This window comes from Terrapene carolina, unplaced genomic scaffold (genome assembly GCF_002925995.2).
Source record: "Terrapene carolina triunguis isolate 2854851 unplaced genomic scaffold, T_m_triunguis-2.0 Scaffold183, whole genome shotgun sequence".
Lineage (NCBI taxonomy): Eukaryota > Metazoa > Chordata > Testudines > Emydidae > Terrapene > Terrapene triunguis.
In genome coordinates, this window is record NW_020664534.1 from 4122203 (window position 1) to 4149117 (window position 26915).

At 42.1% G+C, this 26915-nt stretch overlaps 1 protein-coding gene across 4 annotated transcripts in view; it reads left to right on the top strand.

Annotated features, from left to right (window-relative positions):
• LOC112107002 (poly(rC)-binding protein 3-like) overlaps positions 1-26915 on the top strand; it is a 457963-nt gene that overhangs the window by 41879 nt on the left and 389169 nt on the right. The gene's annotated exons all lie outside the window — the stretch shown is intronic.

Here is a 26915-nt window from a genome sequence, read left to right on the forward strand (position 1 = left end):
TGTTGAGGAAAGTAGCATGTCCCTATGCTCCATGTAAAAAGACATGAGTTGATTCACATCATAAAATGGGATAAGTTGTAAAACGGAGCAATATACCATGATAGTAAAACAACTGATATTTCTCACTTTGTTTTGTTGTTCCTTTTTTTCACTTCACCCTAAAAATGTGTATGTACACACACAGTTCAGTAAATAAAAATTTAAGACATCTGATGAAATTAATGGGATTGCTGAAACATCAGAAGTTTGTGCAGATGAGCTCTTATATATATATATATATATAGCTGGTATTATTACAGTACTAGTTTATTATTGACTTTAAGAGGGTCTTTTTCCAAACATGAAAGCAAGGAAATGTTCCCATTAAATAGTGAATAGTTTTGATGTTGTTTGAGTCTATTCTATAATCTTTACAAACTGTGAAAGATCGTGGGCTGACTTCTACTCTCTTTAACATTCCTGCAATCACGATGATCCTGATTCTACTCTGTTATGCTAGTTTAAATCAGGCGTAAGGCCACGGAAATCCACGGAGTCATACATGTGTAAAAACAGCATAACTGAAAGGAGACTCAGGCCGTAGTGCTCAGAAGTGTAGTGGACAAGGGATACAAGGTGGGTGTGATAATATCTTTTATTGTTGTAAGAGAAGTTGATCCAATAAAATATATTACCTCACCCACCTTGTCTCCCTAATATCCTGGGACTCTCACAACTACAACTACACTGGACAAGGAATGTCAGTTAAAGTAGCATTTGTCCTATGTTATTTAGGTGTCTAATATTTGTTATAAGCAGTGACTCTTCTATTGGTGAAGGACATAAAAGTTTCTCTTATCTGTTACTTACTACAAATTGATTGTTGTTATGGTACGTTTGAACCAATTTTAAAGTAAAGCTGGAAAAAGTAGAAGCAGAAACAAAGTTGCATGTCAGAACAACAAATCCAGGCTCCAGGGAAAGACGAAACTTCTGTCAAAACATGGGGCAATTGTGATTGGCAAATCATGGTTATTTAAAATACCTAAAAGAAAGTGAAAGTTCTTGAAATACACTGCAACTTCTGTTGCAATAAAAGAGCTAGTACTAGTCTGTCTATGCCTTGTTCATTCAGAAAAATATAAGCAAGCTAAGAACAGAGAGATGGAATGAGGTTCATTTCTTTCCCATTCTTATTCAAGGCTCAGATTGAACAAGACGACCAAATTCGTAACATAAGCCAGTCTTCCGTCATTGCAGTGCATGGCGTTATTGTTAACAGCTCTGGATTTCACCCCTAAAGTTTATTAGTATTGTTCATAACTAGAAACTTAAACTGTTTTACTAATACATTTTAAACCATTACCTGTTTTATTCACAGAGGCTTCCTCGATATACTCATAGCTTTTTTTTTTTTTCTGGCCTAGTTACCTAGTCTCCCATGACAAACTATTTTTTGTTTCTCATAGCATGAGCTGAAACCCCTTTAATAGCTTTAGAAGTATGCTTACAGGACTGTACTTCAAGAGCCTTTAAAAGCTGCTGTTTTTTCTTTACAAACTCATGAATACCACACTTCAGTGACACAGATAAGTGTTCTGCATCACTAAACCTGAGGTTGATGCACGTAGTGTAATATCTTAGTGGATGAAACCGATTTCAAATTTGAAAGTCAAAATATTATTTACAATTGATTATTTTTCTGATAGTGCTTTTGTAGCACATGCGTGTCTGGGTGTCCATATATGGGACAGCTTGCTCAGCCCTCTGTGTCTGAAGAAAGCTCATCCTACAAATAAAGAATCCACTCTGAGGACCATTTTCTTCTTTCTGCACGTAAGAAGCAGCCACTGTCATATTCAGCAGCTAAGCTTATAAGAAAAAGAGCAGGTGAAGAGCTCCCCACAGAGCTGCTGCGAATTCCAATGGAAACATCAGTTGCCACAGGGATACTGAGCAACAAGACCACTGTAGTGCTTCCCTCTTGATAGTTCTGTTGCCTTCATTTTCACAGGACCTAGGATTTGAAGTCTGCTTCCCAATTAAAGTCTCCTATTTATCAGGTGCCAGCAATACTTCTGTATCAGAGGGGTAGCCGTGTTAGTCTGGATCTGTAAAAAGCAACAGAGTCCTGTGGCACCTTATAGACTAACAGATGTATTGGAGCATAAGCTTTCGTGGGTGAATGCCCACTTCGTCATGACGCAATACTTCTGTGCCTCTTGGGCCAGCTAGCCTCTGTTAGGTTTTATTTGTCAGGCTTGAATAGCTGTTTTGCTGAAGTAAATTCTAAATTCACCACAATTGACCAGAGGTATAATGCTGGCCTTAGAGTGATACTCTTTAAAATCTTTTTTGAGACAGAGAAGGTTAAAGGGTTTTGAGGTCTCAGGCGATCTTTTCAAGCTTGAGAATAAGAATCCAATCTATATACTTTTAAATAACTCAAAACCTAATTGTCAGAGTTTTAAACAACCTTATTGCTGGTGTCTCAAGTTGCAGCATGGTGGCCTGAAAGGGGCATGTCCATGCATCCTCCAATTTGAGAAGCATCCAAAAGTTTGGGTACTGTGTACGCTCTTTAGGCTCATTCCCCCAACCCTTTCACCAACCTTTATAATAAGGTTTTATTTATCTTCATCCAAGTGCCTCTTGGACCTTTTAAGCGTGGGTGCTAGCAGCCATGCTGTAACTGGGACTTAGCCCTTGAAGGTAAAGGAATCCTGGGAAATGTAGTTCCCCAAGAAGGGACTGAGTCTACAGGGATGGTCTAGACAGTATTTGGTCCTGCCATGCGGGCAGGGGACTGGACTCGATGACCTCTCGAGGTCCCTTCCAGTCCTAGAATCTATGAATCTATGAATATGACCAAAAGGGATCTAGGTGACTGTGAGAGGGTTGTATAATAAACAACCTAAGTTTAGGATGGAGAGAGATCTCTGGGGAGCAGGAAGTGCTGTGAAAATCTCTCCTTGATGGGCAGGGGAGGGGGCTTAAGAGGGCTGGGAAGCATTCAGCCTGGGAGAGGCTGTAGAAAATCTTAGGGGACAGGTCATATAGGAAGTGGTTCAGGGAAAAGTGAAGCAAGGATGTTGAATGGAGTGAGCAGCCATTGAATGCTTAGGGTTCTTGTGCTGGAACCTGCAGTAGAAGGTGATCTGGGTTCTCCTACAGCTTCACCTGGAGATAATGGGTATGAACTCCTGCATTAAGGGGGAAAAGGAATGATTGAGACCTACAGAGTCAGAAAGCCTGGAGAGAGTTGGCAAGTTAACTGATTACAGCCTGAAAGTGTTGTATTGCCTGGGAGGGTGTAGCAGTGGACGTGATTCTGCAGCACCACAAGTTGCTCAGGATCAGGAAGAAATTTCCTGAGGTAAGATTCCTGTTGGGGTTTCCTTGGGGTGGTGTTCTCCCAAACTGTCTCCAACAGGCAGCTACGTCTTAAAGGCATTGTTGTGTCCTATGTTTGTGGCCACTAAACAAGTCTCTCCTTTCCTCTTAAATTAGAACCACAATCCTTTTCACAATGCCCACAACTGAATGTCCTACCTTTTGTGTCAAATAGCTCTAGCATCCTCTGTGCTGGGCATCAACCATCACTGAGTAAGTTTCACATCACAGAACACGCTCTTTATGAAGTCATCAACAATGGAGCCCAGGAAAAATGTTACCTGTCCAATCAGCTCTGACAGCAAGATCATCAAAGGCCAGGTGGTTGCAGTGAGGAAAGGTAACAGGAGTGCAGAGAGAGAATGGGCTAGTCATCATTTGGAGGGATGGCCTGGTAAGTGCGGGAAATGTGGCCATGTTTAAAATTGTGGTGTGGGAAGGAGTATGGAAGGAAGGGGTGGTCCTTATATGACATTTTAAAATGGGTCTGATTCAGGAATGAGCGAACTGCTTCATGGCTTACGCCAACCTCAAACTATTGAGAGATAAGGAGGAAATTTCCCTGGGGCAGGTTAGCTGCCTACTGTAGGGTTTCTGGCACCTACCTATGAAGCATCTGGTACTGGCCTTTGGCTGAGACAGGTTAGTGGCCTGAACAGACCACTGGTCTGATCCAGTATGGCAATTCTTGTGTTTCCATGTGAAGATTCAGGTCGGCTTTTTATTTTGTTTTTTCCCCAAAATTGTTTTTTTTCCAGTCTGAAGGATGACTAGAAGCCCAAGGCTACAATATTCAAAGGGTCTAAGGACAGTAGATGCTCCGTTCCCATTGCCTATCAATGGGAGTTGAGTGAATAACACCTTTATGCCTCTTTGAAAACCCCAGCCTAAACTTCTGTCAGTGTCTGTGATGCCTTCTGTCCAAGATCACAAAATGTTTATTCAGAACATTCCTAGCACTGTCCGTGGTGCAGTCCCAGTTTGAATGATCCACTGAGAACCCAGTAATTGTGCTTGGATGGCAGGGTAAAATACTGTGCCTTTTGGGGGGAAGTACTGGATCATTCACATATAACAAATATCTTCCTTTGTAGCCAATGAAAAGAATCAAATTTGGAAGTGGAACAAAAACTACCAAAGAAGGAATATCCATTAAGTATCCCATAAAATATCTTTTGTGTGTTTATTAACATTTTGGCCTCACTCTTCGAATATAGGTTTTATTGTAAAGACCAGCTACTATAGTCTTAACTGTAATAAGTCATGCTGTGTTAAGGTGATGAGCTCTTTATACTGCCCGGTCTCTAAAAAGGACACATGTAAATGGTTTTATTAAACATTTTCCAGATAATAGTACCACTGTTTTCTAATTTTTCTTCCCTCTTGACTTGCCCATCTCCATTATACTATTATTCTCTTTGAAGAAGCTATATTGTGTTTACCTTAGTGGTACATAGTACCTAGAAGGAAGGGGAAAAAAATCTCTGTCAGCTCAAAAAGTATCTCCTTAGGAATCTATGAAAAATTAAAATCTTAAATAAGGTCCTGCAGACCCTGGATGATGTGGTATAAGATGATTTCAAAAGAAATCATAGTTGTTGTTTTTTTGTCTCTCTCTCTCTTTTTTGATGGTCATAGAGATTACATTAAAACGATGTTTAATCAAAACAAAGTCGCAACATCAATACTTATCTGCTGAATACCATTCAATATAACTATTCGGCATTTCCTCTTCTCTTTTCCGGATTGCCTGGGCCAACCAGAACAATACAGGAAACTATTTTAAAAAAAAATCTTCTGTGAAAAGGGGAAATGTTTGCTGTTCACAGTTCAATTCCTAACAACCATGTGCAGGTAGAAAAAACTGGCACAATGCCTTCTTTTGAAAATGGGCCCCAGAGTAGGAATAAATAGGTGATTTGCAATACCTTTCCGCCTCTGTTGAAGGTGGTTTTTCTACATTAGAAATAGGAATCACTAGAGAATAGGGTAGAGTGGGTAACCTTTATAGGATGGACTCTCTCCTGCTTTGTTTTATGAAGGATAAGAAGCTTACTTTCCATTATTTCTGTTTGTTTGCTGTACTTATCTATCTTTATTCATCTGCCTGTATGCATAGATAAAATAATGAAATGGTGCAGAGTGATAAAATATCTTTAGCCCAAGAGTGAGGGGAAAGACTCAAACCCATTAATGGTGATTAGTATGGGGCCTGTTCTACTCTCACTGAAGTCAAATAGAACAGGCTGGCGGTATTGAGTTGGTGATTAAGCTGATAAATGCACAGTAAATGAGGATCCCAAGGCCGTTGAATAGCAAATCCTGAAATAATAGTTTAAAATAAAACTATTTGTTAATATAAAATATTATATTGCAGATAATGGACCAGATTCTTCTCTGAGCTACAACTGTACAAACTGTGACAGACCCAGACCAGTGGGGTACAGGAGTCTGGTAGAGGGCAAATATACTGGTCACTGGATGAGTAGTTTTCTGTTCCCTGAGTGACCAGAGCAGGGGCTGCACTAGAGTAATCAGGAACCTGCTAGAACCAGTTAAGGCAGGCAGGCTAATTAGGACACCTGGAGCCAATTAAGAAGAAGCTGCTAGAATCAATTAAGGCAGTCTAATCAGGGCACCTGGGTTTTAAAAGGAGCTCACTTCAGTTTGTGGTGCGAGTGTGAGGAGCTGGGAGTAACAGGGTGTGCTGCTGGAGGACTGAGGAGCACAAGCGTTATCAGACACCAGGAGGAAGGTCCTGTGATGAGAATAAGGAAGGTGTTTGGAGGAGGCCATGGGGAAGTAGCCCAGGGAGTTGTAGCTGTCATGCAGCTGTTACAGGAGGCACTATAGACAGCTGCAGTCCACAGGGCCCTGGGCTGGAACCCGGAGTAGAGGGCAGGCCCAGGTTCCCCCCAAACCTCCCAATTGACCTGGACTGTGGGTTCTTCTAGAGGGGAAGGTCTCTGGGCTGTTCCCCAACCCACATGGTGAATCTCTGAGGCAAGAAAATCCGCCAATAAGCGCAGGACCCACCAAGATAGAGGAGGAACTTTGTCAGAAAACCCATTGATTTCAATAAAGTTGTGCTGGTGTAAATGAGATCAGAATATGACCTATCCTATCTCTACCCATAGGGATTTTGCCAGGTTAAATAAAAACTGGGTAATTACAAGAAATTGCTGCAGGAAGCTAAGTTCTGATTTAAATTTAGTTTCCCCAGTTTGGTGGGATAAGATGTAGGATTTTGGTACAGGTCATTTCAAGTAAGTAGAGTTGTTTCCTCCATAGAAGGATATAAAATAGCAAAGCCGTAGATCATTCCAGTTTATGGGCAAATACAGTGGCTTTTATATTTCATTTATGTAAGAAATTACAGTGTGTCATTGACCAATAATGGCCTTTTATGCTTTCACATTGGGAGCATTTTTCCTCTTGGAGCCAGGGACCTATTTTGATGGCTTGCCCTTGGAAGGTAATGAAGCCAGAGGGTTTCCATAGGGCTCTGAGAGAGACTGCTTTTTCTCCAAAAGACCACTCTCTAAAGGTTTTACTAGGAATTTAAATTACTGTGTTTTTTCCTTCATCAGTAACAAGGTGACCTCTAGCCACCCTCCTCACAGGTCACTGTTGATTAATGGATGATTTATGACAAATTGAGAGTATAGACAGCTAGCGTTCAAGTGGAGGAAATCTAGTGCAAAGGCTGTTTGGTTGCAACATATTTTTATTTTTAAAAAATCTTATGCTGTGGCTTCTCTTTTTCAGTCAGAATATGGAGAAGGTTGCAGTTGAGATAATTTGCACAGATGAGGTATTGATGCTGATATTTATTAGATTTGCTCTTCATCTTGAGGTGTTCTTGACTCATCTGCTGACTTTACTAGGAGTTAATGGAGTTGTGTTTAATTGGCTTCTTTCTTTTCTCTCTGTGATCTCACAGAGAGGTATGTGAGGAAACAGAATAAATTGTCCTCAAAAACTCTCAGATATGGTGTGCTGCAGGGTGCCATTTTGCCATCCCTCATTCAGTGTGTTTATGGGACCAGGAGACAGGCTAATGAGGATATATAAGATGATTTCAGCATGTAGGTGACCCCCAGCTTTTTATGGCTCCATCTTGTCTGACTCTGATGATGTGGTCAAGTGTCTTAGCAAATGTATAGTAGAGATTGAGGTATGCATGAGAGCTAGCTGGACAAAGGTCAGTCCTACTAAGACTGTGGTGAGGATGGTGGGTTGGGGGAAGCAGCTGGAAGTGATGGCAAAGAGAAGATGGGCCCCTTTGATTGCAGGGGTTCATCCACCACTGGTTGCTCAAGTTTATAGCTTAGGGGTGGATTTAGATCAGCAGCTGATTTAGATGTTCATGTTACAGGATGTTTCTCCCCATTCACATCTAGCTTTGCGGGTGTGATCTTTTCTCTCGGATGTGAACAAAGAGATGTGTTATCCATGCCTCTGTCACCTACACGTTAGACTATTACAATATGCTGTACATTGGGCTACGCCTTACAACGGCTTGGAAGGTGAAGGTGGTAGGCTTGCCTAGTGTGACTCTAGTGCTCCAGAATCTACATTCACAGCCTCTTTGTTTGCAGATAGAATGTAAGGTGGTGGTTTTAAGTAGTTTGAATCTGCTGACTTTCAGGTCATGCTGCAAAGGCCATCTGTTTGCTAGGACTTGCAGATATGGGTGGAGGTATAGGACTTGTGGATGGGAAGCCGCTTAGACCTCCTGGCTGGGTAAATGAATGCACTGTTGGATGAGAGTTCCAGTATGCTGCTTGGTGATTATATCTGTGTAAACTATTATTCCAAATAATTGTCAGAGCACCCAGAGCTGTAGTTAGTCATCATTTTTTTTTTTTTGCATTTAAAATCTAAATAAATAAAATTAAGATTGTTTTAGATCCTTGTCGTGTAAATATTTATGTAACTAACTGATCCAGTCTTGCAAATGAAATTATGATGATTCTGGGATTGATTACACCCTAAAAGCTTTAGATGTTCACAATATTCTTTCTTCTCAAGGCTAGGCACTTTAAACCCTTTGCATTATATATAATTGATGGCTTGTGCATATAGACCTGGACGTGTGCAGCATGGATGTAAATTTTATTAGGTTTTTTTATATTTTATATCTGCTGTGAAAGTCTCTTTGTCTCGAGGTACAGCAGTTCAATTGATAGTCTCAAAAGAATAGTCTGATACTTTCAGAAGGGTAGTCTGATTTTTAACAATGCCATTGACTGCCCATGAATTATTTATGGTTATGTCAGTCCATCTCTAGTATTACATTCTGCCTTCAGTGCTTCTGAACTGGCTTTAATGACATTCCTAGCTAAGCAGCATTGAATACCATATATAGCATTACAGATTAAGTAATGCCTCATGTTAGTATTTGGAAAGTTACTTCTATTAGCTTGTATTTGTGCAATTCTACAGAATAGCACACTCATTAGTCAGTAATGTTAGCCTAGCTTGGTAACTGTATATTCAGGTACTTGGAAAAAACAAAGGATTGCAGGTATAACGGTTGGTGGCTGCTGGGTCCAGTGGAATGGATTCTGATCTCATTAACATTTGCGTAAATGGAACAGATCTATGGAATTAATTGGAATAATTTTGGGATTTACACCACCTCAACTGAGATCAGAATCAGATCTAGTACCTTTATTGCAGCTGAGGTTTATGTTGGCTTTATTCGAGTAAATAGCCACAACTGTAATACAGCCAAATGGGAATTCTCAACTTCACATCCAAGTGGCAGCTTGGGAAGGTGCAAAGTGTGGAAAGAGATAGCATTTGCTTTTGTGGATTATTTATAGGTTGTATTTGACCTCAACAGACAATAAATGAAGCATCTGCACTTTCGGAGTGGAGTGTGAATTCTGAATGACAAAAATAAATACTTCTGACATTAGTATATCAGGCAAATGACAAATAGTGGTTTAAAATGACCAAACTAGGTAATAAAAATTAGACAGAAATACTGACATTATATATGATAGTTACTAACTAAGCTTGTATTGACAGTACAATTAATGCCAGGGGAAAAAAACTTCAGGGAGGCAGTGCCTGAATCAGTGATGGAGACAGTTCTATGTTGCATCCTGAGCTCCAGACACTAATTAAGTGATGGATGACTGCTAATGAAAATAAACGGAGCTTTCAGAATTAAGTGTAAGCTGCTGAGGGTGCAGAGAGATTCCTCAAGAAAGGGAGAACAAAAATCAGGAGAAAAGCAACATTTCCATCTGTATCATGTTGTCAGCAGCCATTCCAGAATTCTTTAGTCCAGGTCAGTCCAGGTCTTAGGGGGACGTTAGTAAAGAAGAGGATGACCATAGGGTTTGTTAAGCTTGTCTAATTACCAGAGCACTCGGGAGAGCTACAGGCTTCAAACACTGCCTGGCAGCCTGGATAAAGAATCTTCTTCATAATTGTTGCAACTGAGTCCTGTCTCTTTACTGCTACAAGGGATGCTACAGTCTGCATGTGTAACAGAGATAGGGGCAGGGTATTGTAAAATGGGACCCTACCCTTACCCTAAGCTATCTCGGTGGGACAAGAAGCAACTGGTCTCTCACTGTCCCTGGCATTACCCAGAGGAACAGGCTGGCTGTGGTTCCCTGCCTGTGGGAAGGGGTGGGACACTAGTAACTCCAGGGGACATCCTTCCTCCTGATCTACCTAGCAAGGCTACCACCAGCAAGACCTTGCCTTCTGGGTCCCTAGAACACTTTGGGATTGGGTATAAGGTTACAACCCAATTACCCTCCTCTTGAGAGACATCAGAACTGCTTGTGAGATCCTGGGACTGAGCTTGAACATTGGAGATTATGACAAAGGAGCTTCCAAATCACCTCACCCTCTTGTCCCAGTACCTCCTTCACAAATGCTCCTCTAACCCATATCAGATCCATCAGTGAGGTGGAATGCTCCCACCCAGTTACTAGAGAGATTCCCAATAAGTAACATACCCCTAATGGGGTAGTTGCTTTATTTAGAATTAAACTGTTAAAGAGGCACACACAAAAAACACCAACTCAAATAAAAGAGATTTGTTTTTCTCAAGAACAGCCTAAAAATAGGAGAAAACTTGTTAACAGGTTTCAAAATATACTAACCAGTTGAAAGATTTTAAAATATACTAAAGTAATCCTTACACTACTTCCTATACCCAGATGAAAAGTCATGCTAAACTATTTATATGTATATGTAACCCTTCTGCCAGGTGGAGTTGACAGCAACAAGGGTCAGGTTCAATATCTACGGGTTCCTTTTCAACAATACAACACAGAACCGTCTGGAGCCCCCACCCAGTAACCGGGGACAGCTACACACCACCCATAGGTGCCTCTGAAAGATAATACTTCCCCTTTCGCAAACACAGAGTCTGAGTGTAGAAAAGAAACTTTTAATAAAAAGGGGGAAAGTGACCCGGCATTAACTTGGGAAAATGCCACATGCAGGATTCATAAGCATAAAGCTATGAGTAAAAACACCCACCCCAGAGTACGTTGGGCAGCATCCTTCTCCTCAAATTCTTAAGTCCAACAACCAAAAATTCCTCTAACGTGCCCCACCCTTCTCCCTCCACCGCACCCCACAGAAATTTATATGGGGAGTTCTGATGTATAAAGGAGAATAAGTGAATCAAACAGTTTAGAAAGGGGTCAGCATTCTAAGACAGTCCAACTCTGAGGTATGTGGAAGCAGAGACTCTTAGTGAAGTGGTTAGGGAAACATAAATACTTCACTGTGAATTGTGACTTCTTTTTATTCTTGATTATAAAAGTTTCAGGAGGTTAGATCAAGTGTCCTAAATTTAACCAAACTATTTATCAAACAATGAGGGGCTTCCAGAATTTTTGCAAGGCAACTTGTCTCCTAATTGATACCAATGCAAGAAGCTATATTAATGTAGGTTGCACAGTTAAACGCACAAGTGTCAGAACATAACAAAGTTAAAGGAAAATATGAGACTAACTCAGCCCCGTATACAATGCATGTCGGGCCAGTTTTCCAACTGGCATAAATTGGCATCATTTCACTGAAGTCCTAGATGGTTTAGTGTGGGATGGTTTAATTTCCCAAAGTCCCCAGTTTATGAAATATAACACATTCTAGTTAGCAAAGGCCGACTGTGCCTGTTGACATCACTAGTAACCTGCAGACTAGCTGCCATGGCAGGCACCAATTGACCTTGGAGGAACCACTATCTGTAAGGATTATAGGCTGTTTAACCATTACCATATTTGTATTTGCATATACCACTATGCATATGGTTTAAGAAATCCCAAAGGCAGGAAAAGTGTCTTTCATCCCGTGTCCAAACCTCTTCACTCCCTTAATTTTTTGTCAGTTTACACTGATTTAAGAACTTAAGGCTATATTTTAAAGGTATTCAGATGTCAAGTGGGATTTTCAAAAGCGCCTGTGTGCCTTACTCCTATTGAAATCAATGGGAGTTAGGCACCTGTGTGCTGTTAAAAAACCCACTAAGCACCTTGCTGCATCTGTAGGTGCCCAAATACCTTTGGAAATCTGTCCCTTATATCATCTCAAGTACCTTACAGCTATTTCATACTCTAGTTTGGTTTTAAGATGCTTAAGGCATTAGATCATTTTAAGCCACAGAATGTATGCCATAAAACACTATATGTGGAGATAGCCAAGGGGCTAGAAAGCTGGGCGGGGGATGGGAGGATGCATGTGATGAGGTAACAGCTGGGCAAATTCATTTGGTGCCTTTTAAAGTTTGGAGCACTGCATTTCTCTAGATGTTCATGAATGCACAATATGTCTCTGTCAGTGCAAACCTCTTGACGAATCAAAGATCCCCTGTATATGTGGAGTACACCGTTTTCAAATGCTGCTGCTGTTAGTTCAAAACTGCTTTTGTTTCAAATGAAGCAAAAGACAATATCCTCTGTGAGGACTGTGTTCATTACATGGTGCACCTTTCAAATGTCATCCACTTTCGAGGTAGCCTTGTTGACAGAGAGTAAAGTCTGTGTGTGTCTGTTGTATTTTACTCTTGCATAGATCAAAATAGTGGAATTTTTTTCAACATATTAAAAAAAAATTGCTTTGGGGAGCAGACGGTGGTAATAAGCTTAAACTACATTTGCATGACGTTCAGTTAGCCTGCTGTAAGTACTGTTGTCTCCAACATATTCATATTGGACAAGGATGTGCCCTGTGTGTTGCAGATAAAGTGGGGAGGGTGTAAAGGGGCTGTGTTGATAGCGGGCCAGATCCTCAGCTAGTGTAAATTGGCATAGCTCTAAGGAACTCCTAGCAGGAATTCTAGCTAGCTTAGCCAAAGTTCCACCAGGAAAAGGCAGTCCGAGGCAATGAATGCAAGCTTGCATCTTGCAGATAGGGCCGGCTCCAGACACCAGCCGACCAAGCATGTGCTTGGGGCAGCACCTGGTAAGGGGCGGCCAATCTTGGAGTGGCGGGGGGGGCGCTCAGGGTTTTTTTTGGGTTCGGTCGGGCAGCGCTGGGGGTGGGGTGGGTTGTTTTTGTTTCGGCGGCTGGGTGCGCGGGGTGCGCTGGGGGGGATTCGACAGCGGCGCTCCACGGGGGGGGGAGGTGTTTGGCAGCACGGCTCGGCGGTGGGGGTGTTTGGCGGTGCTCGGCGGGAGGTGTGTGTGGCGGCGGGGGGGTTCAGCAGTGCGGCGCTCAGCGGGGGGGTTCAGCTAGGGTTACCATACGTCCGGTTTTTCCCGGACATGTCCGGCTTTTTGGTAATCAAACCCCCGTCCAGGGGGAATTTCCAAAAAGCCGAACGTGTCCTGGAAAAATACTCCCTGGCTTACCTTAGAGCGCCCCCGGCCAGGCACTTCCCCTCCCGGGCTCCGGGGGCGCAGGGTCCAGAGGCATGGGTGCTGCCCGAAGCCAGTAGCGCTCGGGCAGCTCGGCGCTTACAGAGCCCAGGAGTTCAGGGAGCACAGCAGCCGCCAGAGCCCGGGAGGGGAAGTGCCCGGCGGGGGCTGCCCGGCAAACCGTGAAGATGGTAGCGCTCGGGCAGCCCTTTTCGCGTGGCTGGGAGGGAGGAGGGGGCGGAGTTAGGGAGGGGACTTTGGGGAAGGGGTGGAGTTGGGGCGGGGGTGGGAAAGGGGCGGGGCCAGGGCCCTGTGGAGTGTCCTCTTTTTTTATTTTTTAAATATGGTAACCCTAGTTCAGCAGCGCGGCGCTCCGTGGGGGGGGTATTCGGTGGCGCAGCACTCTGCGGGCGGCGCAGCACTCTGCGGGGGGCTGGGGGTTTCGGCGGCGCGGCACTCTGCGGGGGACCTGGGGGGGTTCGGCGGCACGACGCTGAGGTTGTGTGTCATGGCGGCGGTATGGAGGGTGGCACTCTTTTTTTTTTTTTTGCTTGGGGCGGCAAAAAAGTTAGAGCCGGCCCTGCTTGCAGAGGATGCAACCTGCTTTCCTTGCACACATGGCTGGTACAGAAGAGATAGGCCCACTTTGTTACAATCTCTTAGAGTGCCCTCCTCCTGTCAGACCAAGCTTTATTTTGCTGGGTCAGCTCACTCCCTGAAGTAAGCCTCATCTGCGCTTCTCAAGAAATTGAGGGAAACTATCGTTAGCTGGGGTAATTTCTTTAATTTAGCCTTTTTAACCTACCCAATCCTATCCCTTGCAGACTCTTACTTCAAATCTGTGCAAGCAAAACAGTCCCTTCCCCAAATCCATCTCTCACACCAGTAATTTCCATAGCAAGATTTCCTGGCTCCTACCTCAGATCTAAAGCCCTCAAGGTCTCCCCAGTTTCGCCTCTTGTCCATTTGGTTTTCTGGAGCAGTTCCTTTCAGTGGCAGTCCATTGGGAGCACTGCCCAGGCATTTCTGCTTCTTGGAGGATGTTTAGACCCCTCCCCCTCATTCCTGCTGCCCTGTTAGGGTCAGCTAATTAATGTCCATCTCTTTCCTCAGGTGCAGGGGGTAGATTAATGAGGCCAGCTCCAGGCCTCTGACCCCAGAGGAATGTTATCTCTTATTGCTTCAGGCAGATTAGGGTCGCAACCTGCCCCATCCTTCTTGCCTTTTGCAGACAACTAGCACCATAAAAGCACCAGAAGGGAGTGGAGACTGCTCTTTAAGATGAGATTTTGGTCAACCCTTGTGCAGGGGCAAAAAAAGGAGAGGTTCCTTGCACACTTGTCCAGGTACCAGGTCAAATCTGATTCTTTTGTATAGGTTCCACTTAATATAAAGGTGTTGTTTTTGCCTCTGAATCAGAATGATCAGCAGATGTAGGTATCCAACAGACACTAATAACGTTTATAAATCAAAGGAAAATGTTAATCCTCTACACGGTTATGGAAGCTGCAGTATAACCTAAAATGGATTGAAAATACTGATCTGCTTGCTGTGTGTGTAATGGGAGGTTGCTTTTGAAGTATGTTGAATTCAGGGTGTATTTTAGAGGTAGAAGCACAAGATAGGCTTTAGTTTTAAAATCAGACTTATGTAGAGCAACAAGAGAGTGTCAGTATTCCACTTTAATTTGTCATGGGTCCTTTTATTCTGGACCATATTTGTTGAAGATTGGATATTATTCCTTTTTGTGGCCATTCCCGCAGAGGGCCTGTTGGAACTCCACTGAGTTCATTTGCATTGGAACAGTGATAAATTTGGCCCAAATGTTCAACTTCTTATTAAAATCAAGTTTCTTACAAATAGCCCCTGAGTTGAACATTGCTCCCTAGAAGCTATTGATTAGATGTCTAAGATTTCAAAACAAGTAGAAACAAGCCATGTTAGAGCTATTACTAATTTAGCATCCTATTAAAGGGGCAATATCCTAACATCCACATTGATTAAAAACATTGTATTTTCAAAATAAAATTATTTAAAAGACTAATGCTAAGCATAGCATTTTGAGCGTACGCCTTTTAACTTAAAGAACTCAAGACAGTCTCATAACTGTAAAATCAGTGTGCTACAATTAAGACAGCATATCTGTCACTGAATTTTAGGTCCATTCTGTTTCTTGGCAGTAAGTTGATATTTATTGGTAAACCTGGCTGATTTTTTTTTTTTTTTTTAAATAGAGGATTAAATTAGTGGTAGTTGGAGGACTGTTATTTTGGCCTTGTGATTGATGCTGTTGTTCGTAACTCTGAGATTCTACTGTAGCGATCATAAATTCTGGTTAGCTTAGGTGCTGGAACTAGGGGTGCTGAGGGTGCTGCCGTACCCCTTGGCTTGAAGTGGTTTCCATCATATACAGGACTTACAGTTTGGTTCAATGGCTCTTAGTACCCCACTATACAAATTGTTCCAGCACCCCGGCTGGTTAGCGCTGTGCTTCTTGACAGAACTTACCTACTTAGCTCCAAGTACAAACAGGTTTTCTTGTTGAGGCCTATAGACTGGATCTGATACACAACTTCAGCAGTAAACTACTGCATTCCGAACATGTTACACCAATAGTGCACAACATACAATAGCCAAACATTGCAGGGGCATATGTTTAGGTCCTTACACAGTTTTTGCTCAGGCACGATCCCAATGTATTTTTTTCTTGGTATAGCTAATAATTCATGGCATTTAGCCCTTTAAACCATGAGGGAAGAAATACCTCTCCCTCCAGTTTCCAACAAGACATGTAAAGAGATTGGTTAATTATCTCTGCCTATGGAGGAAGCCTAAGCTATGATTGGTAGCTGGCAGTTCAGGAATAATAAGGGAAAGGTAGAATGGATATTCCCCAACAGAAGAAAGTTACCCTTTGGGTTTTGGTCATTCCATCTAACCAGATAATATTTAAGATTTGTACTAGAGATAAAAGCTAGACATGATTTTTTTTAATTCAGTTTATTTGCAGAAAAATGCAGTGTCAGGTTGATTGAGGTAAATTTGGCTTGAATTTGGCAAATAGTTTTGGCCACACAAAAAATGGGGGGGGAAAAAGAAACATTTTGACTTTTCATTTCTAAATTATTTGTTTTAAACTTAGCTAGATTTATTTTTTAAAGGGTAAAAAACGCCCAAAAACTAAATGGAAAAAAACCACACACATTTTTGGGTCAAATAAAACATTTCATTTGACTCAAAATGAATTTTGTTTAATTTTTTTCATTTAGGCAAGAAAAATAATCCATTTTGAGTCAGCCCAAAGCAATTTTTTTTCCAGATTTTTCAGTTCAGTCACCAAACTAAAATAATCATTAATTCGCTTAGCTCTACTAGACATCCAGGAGAAGATAAGTTAGATATTGCCCCCACTCTGAAACTGATGTCTTCAGAACTTCCATGATGGGGAGACCGGTTAGAAAGCAATCTTGGGACAGTCAGTTCCTTGCACAGAAGAGAGATTGCAAGGTCTGTTCTTCCCATGATAGATGTAAACATAAATGGAATTTGTGTGTGTGTACTGAAGGGAGCATTGGCCTATAAATGAGGACAGCCTCAACAGGCCCTTCCACAGGGAACACAAGTGGGAACTCCATGACTTGGTAGTACAGAATATCTCCTGTCGGTGGGGATTTACAGCATGGCACGACTTTTTGCATCCCAAAATGACAAGGAATGCCCAGCCTTCTGTTCCTGAGCAGCCCGCAGTCATAATTCCAAGGGGGATGCATTCCAAGTTCACTGTTCGGAGCCTCTTACAGATGTCTTCCCATCCATCCCTCTCTTACCTCTATCCTGAGGAAAATCAAGCAGGATAGTGTCAGTAATTCTAGTGGTGCCCTGCTGGCCAAGGCAGTTTTGGTTGACCAGCATTCTTCAGAGGTCACCATGTCTGTACATACAAATCCAGCCATTGCTTAACATGCTGACTTGGGATGCAGGCAAGACTGTCCATCGCAACCCAGCATCCCTCCATCTGATAGCTGATATTTGGATGGATGACGAGCTTAGAAAGGTCATGTTTGGAGGAGGTACAATCCATTCTCAATGATTGCAGGAAAATTTCTGAGAAAATGTTATGCAACTTGATGGATTGTGCACAGCAATCGATGCCTTCCATCTCCCGGTGGAGAGCTATTCAGTCTTCACTCACCCTATGACCATAAAGCTTTTGAAAGGCCTTTCGAAAACCTCAACTCCATTGCTGAAACCAACGCCTGCTTGAACCTCAGTCTAGTTTTTTCCACGCTCATGAATCTCCATTCAGCCCATTAGCCTCCTGCTCAGTTCTTCTTCTTCTGTCTCTGAAGGTGGCCTTCCTGACTGCTATCACCTCTGCCAGGAGTGTAGGTGAGCTCACTCTTATGGAGGTCCCTCGCTACACAGTCTTCTGTAAGGATAAGGTTTCTTTGAGGTTATTCCCCAAGTTCATTCTAAGTGTTCCCTCTGAATTTCTAAGTGATTTGAATAAATCAGGCAATACACCAACCTATATTCTACCCAAAACCTCACACCACCAGAGAAGACAGGAACATTCCCTGGTTGTCTGTTGAGCCTTAGCTTGCTACCTGCAAAGGACAAAACCCTTTAGGAAATCTGAGACTCTTTGTTTCCACTGCTGGGCAGCTGAAAGGAGAAGTAATATCCTCACGGAGACTTTATAAATGGATTTCAGGTTTCATCCTGCTTTGCTATGAGCACACGGAGACTCCTCCACCTCAGAGTGAGAGTGCTCATTCAACCAGAGCCCGGGCTACTTCAATGGCTCCTCTTCAGGGTGTTTCACTCCTAGAGATCTGTAGAGTTGCAACATGGGGCTCTGTGAGCATACCGTTACAAAATGTTACAGCCTGGCCCAAGCTTCTTCAGCAGACGCCTCTTTTGGTACAGCACTCCTGCGGTCTGTGGTGCTGCATGGTTCCTGCTCATTGAATACTGTTTGAGGCGCACCCACAGTGGAATACCCATAGAGACCATCACTTGAAAAAAAGGTTACTTACTTTACAGTAACTGGAGTTCTTTGAGATGTGTTTTCCCTATCTGTATTCCACTCTGCTTCGGATCCTTTCCTAAGGTGATTCACAGTAGAGAAGGTGATCTGGAGAGGTGGTTGGTCCATGCCTCCCCTTGTGCCCTCGGTTTAGAGCACAAGGAGGTACAGGACCTGTCGCAGGTCGACAAACACAGGTAGTGAAAAATCTTACTTTCTCAGGCACATGGCGGTGTAATACACACAGGGACAACACATCTCAAAGAACTCCAATTACTGTAAGATAAGTAACCTTCCTTTTCTCTTTCTCAAGCTGAGAAAGGTTAAAGAAAAGGCAGGGTTAAGAGTGATCTGAGTCTCCCTGGAGCAGAGGAAGTGTTGGGAACTTTTGGGAGGGGAAAGAGATGGAGGTTAATTAAAGATACTGGTTTCCTCTAGGTAATTCTTGCATTTCCATTAAAAACACACAAAACAATACTTATTCCTAAATATTTTACAGATTCCTTTACCCATTTATATTTATGTAGCTGACAACCGTTTTTCTTTAACCCTTGAGTTAGGAATAAATATTGTGGAGAAAAATAGAAATCTTTTAAAAGTAAAATACCCTCCAATGTGCAATAAAGTAGTAAAAGAGTTGGAGGAATGGAATAAATATGAAATGTCTTTGCAAGGTGTTATAGCCTTGTTAAAGATGAGCGTCTTCCCAAAATTACTATTTTTGTTTCACTGCATCTCTGAGATGACATTAAAAGCATGGCAGGATGTGTTGTTAAAATTCATATGGAAACATAAAAGACAAAGGGTGAGTTCTAAAGATTTTCATAAGCCTACAGAGTGGGGTGGACTATCTTTCCCTAATTTGGCTTATTATGCATCACAATTAAAAGATGTGATCAACTGAGTTAACAATAGACTATCCAAACACTGCATAAACTCAAACAAAACTGGAACCCAAATATAACTAGTCATAGTAATTGTTGGGCTAAAAAGAAATTTAGGTCACCAAACATTAAAAAAAGAAAAAAAACCAAAAAACATCCAGACCATGATCACAGCTTTGGACACATTTTCTAAATTCTTGTCACTAAGGCCCTCTTTCTTAGTTACTTTAATTAATAATCAGGAATTTATCTCCAGGAAATATCAGAATGACTATTTGTCGTGGTAAGAGCTGAGTTTACTCAATTCAGACAGCTGTTCCTGGATCCTGATTTGAAATCATACCAAGAGGTATGTAAATAATGTAAAAATCCCTCCTTTTCAATATTTACAAGTCAAACATTTTATTGTGAAATCTGGATATGAGGCAGCTCTATCTAGACCTTTAACTACATATGAGGAGTTTACTCAGGAACAAGCTGGAACAAAAGGTTTAATTTCTAACATGTATACAATTTTGATGGGAAAAAGATATAAAGAGAACAACCTAGAGGAAAAAGGTGGGAGAGGGATTTGGACAAAGAAATTGATCTGGATGAGTGGAGTTCTATATGGGAAAGGGGATATACATCTTCAATTTGTGTAGCCTGCAAAGAAAATATTGATAAACTACTCTATAGATGGCATTTGTCTCCAGTTAAGATTCGTCATATATTTGCTAGTAGGGAGGGTCTCATATATTTGCTAGTTGGAGGGGTATAATTGCACATGTGATGGTTGTGCCCAGGAATTAAATTGTTTGGGGAAGAAATTATTAAAGAGATTCATGTTATCACAAAATGCTTTCTGCTTTCCTAGACATCCCCGGCCTGCTTATTTAATACTTCAGTAGAGGATCTACATTTAAACAGAACATCAACTTATTTTTTTATTGTTAGCAGCTAGACTTTGTATTGTACATTACTGGAAATGCATGACCCTCTTCCTACAGAATTGTGGTATAGTAAATTATGGACAGTCCTTGTAATGAAAAAGCTTTCATGGCAATACATACACAAGAGAAGCACCAAAAGGAGGATAGGTATTTCAAAATATGATCATTCTTTCTAACTTACTCAGAGGAGGGGAAGCTCCCCAGCCAGGAAGCCAGAATCTGTAGCCAGGTTCTTTGAATATTAGCCTGATCCTGAATAAGTAATACACAATATAGCATGTTAATGTTTTATTGTAACTTTGTCTTACTAAAAAGTTCAAAACAAAAAACAGCACCAATATTATCTCTCTAGGTGAGAACCTCATTGTTGATGACTCTCATAATATCTGATGTATTCTTAAGGCTTCATCTCCTGGAGTCAGTTGATTGCATGAGAATCTCAGCTTTCATTTTCTAAAAAAAGGAAGTTTTTAGCCCTTATGGTTCCAGAGAAAAGCTCAAAAAAGTGAACTTGAAAGGCTCAAAAACCAGAGGCAACTAAAAAGAATCCTAAATGTACTATCTTTTAAAATCCTGAGATTTAAAAAAAAAAAAAACTTGTGATTTTTTTTTATTTATTTATTTATTTATTAACCCTTGAGGCTGGAAACCAAAAACCTGGTATAACTTTTGCCTGTGAACTTTGTAAATGAGTAAATATTGTATAGACACAGCCAGATTCTATGCTGTCTTGAACCCTGTGCCACCTCATGGACTGCAGAGGGATTGCACAAAGTGTTAAATCAGTGAGGAAATTGTTCTGTTGTTTGAGTTTCTATCTAACACTTCACAACTTAACCCAGATGTTAGTCCCCAAAGAACTCAGTTTGACCAAAGAATTTCTAAATTAATCATTGTCACATGCAAGAAACGTGATGTAAAAACTGAATTTTGATGTGCAGTAGTACTAAACTCGACAATTCTTTGCAGCTTTCATCTAAGTATCTTGAAAATATGAATGAAGGTTCACAACAGGCCTGCAAAACAGATGGGGAGAATTGGGACACAGAGGGAATAAGGGCTTGTCTACATGAGGAATAAGCTCAGAGTAGCTCATGCAGAACAGCTATAAGTGTAATAGCTACTCCACACTAACACTTTTACACATTAAAAGGGCATTAAGCTAAAGTTTACAAAGGCACTCTTAGTGTGGAATAAGAGTGTCCACATGAGGAGTTAGTGCAGAATAGCTATTGTGCTTTTAATTCAAACCCTATCTTACCCTAGAGCAGTGGTTCCCAAACTTTAACAACCTGTGAACCCCTTTCACTAAAATGTCAAGTCTCGTGAACCTCCTCCTAAAAATGAATGTTTCCAGGGATTTTCTCCTTTACCTGAGTATAAATTATAAAAGCAGTGATCTTGGAAATATAAAATTTGTTTTTATGACATGCTTATTACACACTATTATTATTTATCATTACAGTATTTTTATTACATTATGAAAAAGGCAACACTCTTCCAAGATCTCACTTTCGTAGCTTGCATCACTTTGAATAAGCCTGTTATAAAACAAGGCTCCTATGTTTCATCAAGGAGTATCAGATGTGAAACAGCATGAAGGTATTTAAGAAGCCAACTCAAATCGTTCCTCCTACACAAGCATTCAGGTCTTGAGCAGTCCAGGCAAACAACACACATTACAACAAAGCTTAAACTTGTTCTTCATAATAATTTTAAAAACAATACTAGCTGCCTATTTAATTTTAAAAACAGCAAAACATATCCACCTCCTTTTCCATTTCTTATAAGGAGTCTTGAAGTTTAAATCTCCTCAGTGTGATAGATATGCTTGCTTTGATCTGCTTAGCTCTTGTAAGTCCAGGGGCTCCAGGCTGCTGGCCCCCTGCTGTCTGGGGTCCCTAGGGACAGCTCTGTCCCCCATTAGGGAATTTTTCCCCAAGAACCCCCTGTAACGTTTTGCGAACCCCAGTTTGGGAACCATTGCCCTAGAGTAACTCCCTTGTGGAAATGAGTCCTAAGTGATTTTCCTCTAATCCAGGAGTGGTGTCCCAGAGCAAGTTACTGGCTACTTGCATTAGGGCAAGTCATGTGTAAAGCCCTAACTTTGTAGAAGTAAGCGCTCTGTTAGAAAATGTACTGCTCTGTTCTGGGCTGTTATTTCCTGAAGACAAGGAGAGCTGCTGAAATATGCCATTTACGTACCAGAAGCCAGCTTAATGAAAAGGCAAGCAGGTGCGTCATTTTTCATTTTTCAAATTTTACTAAGTAAATAGCTTCTCTCATAATTATTCAGCAAGCTGTTCCTGAGAAATGATAGCGGCAGTGATGATTTCTGATGGTCGATATTACAGAGAGCCTATGTTTCATATGGCAAATGCTGACTGAAATATTGAGACTGATCCTGCCATGCCAAAACCCAGTGGCAAAGCTCCGCTTGGCTTCAGTGGGGGTCGGATCAGGATAATCATCTATTTTTCTGCAAATGTAAAAACACAGGAGTTGCAATTAGAACTGTTTAGCATAAACAAATCAAGGTTATTCAGTCCTGTCTGAGAGTTTTTTATTACGGTTTTAAGGAACCGGCTTCAGTATTTGGGGGGTTCCATTCAAGGCTATTGGTGATAGGGCGCTCCCAAATCCTCCCAGCCTTTTCTCATCTGCTTTACTCTATGCTTTCTTACTGTCTCCCATTAGTTATGTTTCTTTGCTGTTACATTCCCTCAGCACGAGTTATGTCAACTGGCCCCTCTTGTAACTTACACCTTTGGTGTCACTTCTTCAGTTTGGCCCAGTGGCAGGGCCAGCTCCAGGCACCAGCCAACCAAGCACGTGCTTGGGGCAGCACCTGGTAAGGGGCGGCCAATCTTGGGGTGGCGATGGGCAGCGCAGCGCTCGGCGGGGGGGGGGGGGGGGGGGGGGGGGGGGGGGGGGGTGGGGCAGCGCAGCGGGAGGCGGGGGCTGTTCGGCGGCACGGCACTTGGTGGGGGGGTGTTTCGGCGGGGCGGGGTGGCGCTGGGGTGGTGTTACGGCGGGGCGATGCTTTTTTTTGCTGCTTGGGGCGGCAAAAAAGTTAGAGCTGGCCCTGCCCAGTGGAATGGGAGGCTTGTGTGCACAGGGAATGCAGGATTTCTAAGCTCTTTGGTGTTTCATAAACTACCAACATGAAATGGATTTCTTTTATACAATGATCATTTAAATGAGAGATTCATTTAAACCTATTGGACCAGATCCTCAGGATTGGCTGGTGGTACCTGGGACAGCTTGGGTAGGAGAGGAAGAGGATGCAAAAGTGGCTAGTAATGGCTCCCAAGGCCCTTATCCCCAGCCACGCCCATTATGCTTGGCTGGGGTCAGGAGAAAGAGTGGTGTAGGAGCCACTATACTTTCCCAACACCAACCAGGGATTCCCCTATCCCAGGGGAATCCCCCAGGTGGCCAGTTGATGCTGGCTTTAAGGCCTTGGTCTCCACACCACTTGTACCCGCTTTGTTTAAATTATTTTGTTAAAATCATCTGAAACCCTGTATAGATACTCTCTTATTTTAGTGTAAGAATGGCTTATTTTGCTTAAATTTAAACCTGTTCCTAATTGACTTAAGCTAAACCAAAATAAGCCTGGTTTGAACTGAAATAACAGTGATCACATAGCCTTTTGCACTGGTTTAACTAAATCTGTTCAAAATTTCACCTTAATTGAAGCCAGTACAACTCTGTGTGTAGACAAGTCTTTAGGATGCTTTGTACCACCAAAGAGATGCAAAGCAGCCTCAAAAGAACCAAAGATCTTGTAGTACAGCTGGCGTTTTTCAAATATGGCCAACTTTCTATCTGTCTCTTTGAGAGGGCTCCCAAATACCTACCTATGTTTGCTGTACTTCCCTTTCTTGCAATGTTATACATCACTATGAATGTACTTAATTGTTTATTCACCTTTTTAAAAAAGTTAAACAAAGGAGTGGATTTTTGTTATGCAAAGTTATCTGATTTGTTAGATATGTCTTGCCTTGTGCTTCTTTCACAGCAGCAGACTTTGTACGTTAGACTATTTCTACAGTACTGCAGAAAGTAAGAGAAAAATCAGATACCCTAATACCATAAAAGTAACTTATCATCTCTTCACATTTCACTTCTGTCACTTGCAGTAAAAGCCCAAATGAAATTTTCCACACCAAAATGGATGATCTTAAAGCTAATCCTGACATTCCAAATTTGAAAGTAATGTATTAGCAGAATGAGGTCAGGGATTAACAGTGTGAAGCACATTAACCAAATGCTAATAGAGGCATCCCTTTCTATAACTCCTAATTTCTCGGTACCTCTGCTATCACATAGAACATGAGTCTGAGTCACTGCTGCATTATGCAATGGGGACTCAGGCCTGAAAATTTATAACCACTGTTTTTAAAAAAAAAATCCTCTCAACTTTTTACTGTCTGCTTTAAAAAAAGGCTGGACGTGGCAATGTAATCCTCAAGGAGATCAAGACACTTATTGTTTGTTTATTTGTGTTGTGGTGGTAGAAGTGCCAGCAGCCCTGCTCATGGACCAGGCTTCTGTTGTGCGAGCTGTTGTACAAACACAGCACAATGAGACAGTCCCTGCCCCAAGAGCTTATGAGCCAGTGCCTGTTTCTGGTCCTATGTGGCTAGGTCATTGCTCTTTTGTCTGTATTAAAGAGGCTATTCCCCGACAAAAACAACAACAAAAGGTTAAGATAGACTTTGACTTTGGTAGAATGATATCGTTTTAAGAAAATAAGTCCTTTCCAACCCCACTGCTCTCCCGTATACACGGGAGCATTTTCTTCTCCTCCCGGAAGCACCTGTATCCTAGCTCATGATACCTGTTGTTCTTATGGCAGCCTTTCAAAAGCTGTTCAGGTCTCTGCCCTCACCTCACTCAGATAATTTTGTAAATACTCACTTCTGCAGCATCAACTGCAAAAATAAAAAAAAATATTAACACTTTGCACTTGTTTAAAAGAAATGAGCAAACCCTGACACCTGGACAACCTGGACAGATGTATGCTTAACTGAGCAACCGCGTCATTATATCTCTGTAACCTATGCCCCTCCACAGCCCTCCACCTGCTAGTGCATGCTGTTATACTCACTTGTCTGTCATTTCCAAGACTGTGCCTGAATGCTTCATAGGAGAGCCAGGAGCCAAATGCTGCTGCTGCACTTTTTTTTTTTTTTTTTTTAACATTTCACAAATAGCCTTTAATCTTTGTTGTTTAAGCTTTTTGCACTTCTAACTCAAGACACAAACTTAAAGACTCAGTGGTGCAGTTCACTAACTCCAGATGCAAAGGAGATCTAGTCCACCTGGCATTTAGGTCATTTATATCACTCGATGGCTCATTGCATCATGTAGGCCAAGGATTCTCCCAGTCCAGCAAAAGCCACCAGAACATTCCTGATGCTGCTACCTTCTAGATCCTCTACACAGAAGAATTCAACAAATCCCTCCCAGCCTCTTTGGTTAACTAACCAATGTCGTTTGCCTGTGACAAGCACATCTGTGATGATCCCTGCTAGTGTGTTGATGCAATTCTCCTGGTTTATGCTCTTCAGGTGTTTTACAACAAAGGCACCAAAAGAGATGAGTGATGCAAGTGAGGTTTTTACCCACGAAAGCTTATGCCCAAATAAATCTGTTAGCCTTTAAGGTGCCACCAGACTCCTTGTTGTTTTTGTAGATACAGACTAACATGGCTACCCCCTGATACTTGACACAATTCTACCCCAGTTTGTTACCCCATCATTGAAAATATGGGTTGCAACAGCAGTTACTGACTTCAGATCCTCCTCATGCTTGATGTCTAGCTTCCGAAGCATCCCTTGGAAGGCGATCTGCTGCTTCTCAATGACGCCATCGCCGACCCTCCGCAGCGTCTTCAGCACCTTCTCCATGGCGGCGGGGCCCGCTTCCCGCGGCCCGCTCAGCAGCTGCTTGTTGCACTTCTTGCCGCCGGGCCCGCCGAGCTCCGCGGCCTCCCGCAGGTAGTGGCCAATGAGCACTTCTGCTCAGCAGCTAGACATGCCCTGCAGACCTTCTGTTTCTGCTGGGGTGCAAGACATTCCAAAAGATGTGGGGAGGAAGTAAGCTACGGCTCTATTCTCTGATTCATTGGTACAGAGGAGGAGTATGATTTTTCTATCTGAGGAGATATAGCAGCAAACATGATCCCTCTGGAGTTTGCTTTTCCTGAGACCAAATTCCTCCCGGAACTCCCCTGGGGTGACATGGTTCTGCACTGCCCCCAGCACAGTGCTGTCCCTAAATAGCCTGACATACTCCATAGATGGGAAGCTTTCTGTAGCATGGACCTGTTTTTGTGTGTGGTTTCTCTGAGGTATTTAGTATACAAGTGGGCGCTCTATAATAAGTAGTAAAAAGAATGAAAACTTGACACTCAGGAAAGTCATAAGTAAGCTTCCAGCCCTAATCTGAAGTCTGCTTCATATTCCCATCCACCATCTACTTGCGTGTTAGAGATCCTTCCCAGTTGCTCTGTTGTGTATACATATATTCTTTGTATGCTGTTTAGTTGAATGATGAGAACTTGCAACCTCCCTTCCAGCCAATATTGGCTACTGGGTTTCTCCACTACACATCAGGAGTTTAAGGGAGACAAGAGACAGATCCTGATATCCTTGGGATTTGAGCCCCATACTGGAGACGGCCCACAGAAGTTAGCAAGTGGTTTACAACTGATTGCTCATAGACAGCTACCTGATGCCAATGCAACATGCAGAACACTTTTGATTGGTCAGAGCAGAGATTCCCAAACTGTGAACTGGGCAAAACTTTCTAATTGTTTGCTGAGATCTAGTTGGTCACAGTGTTGGCT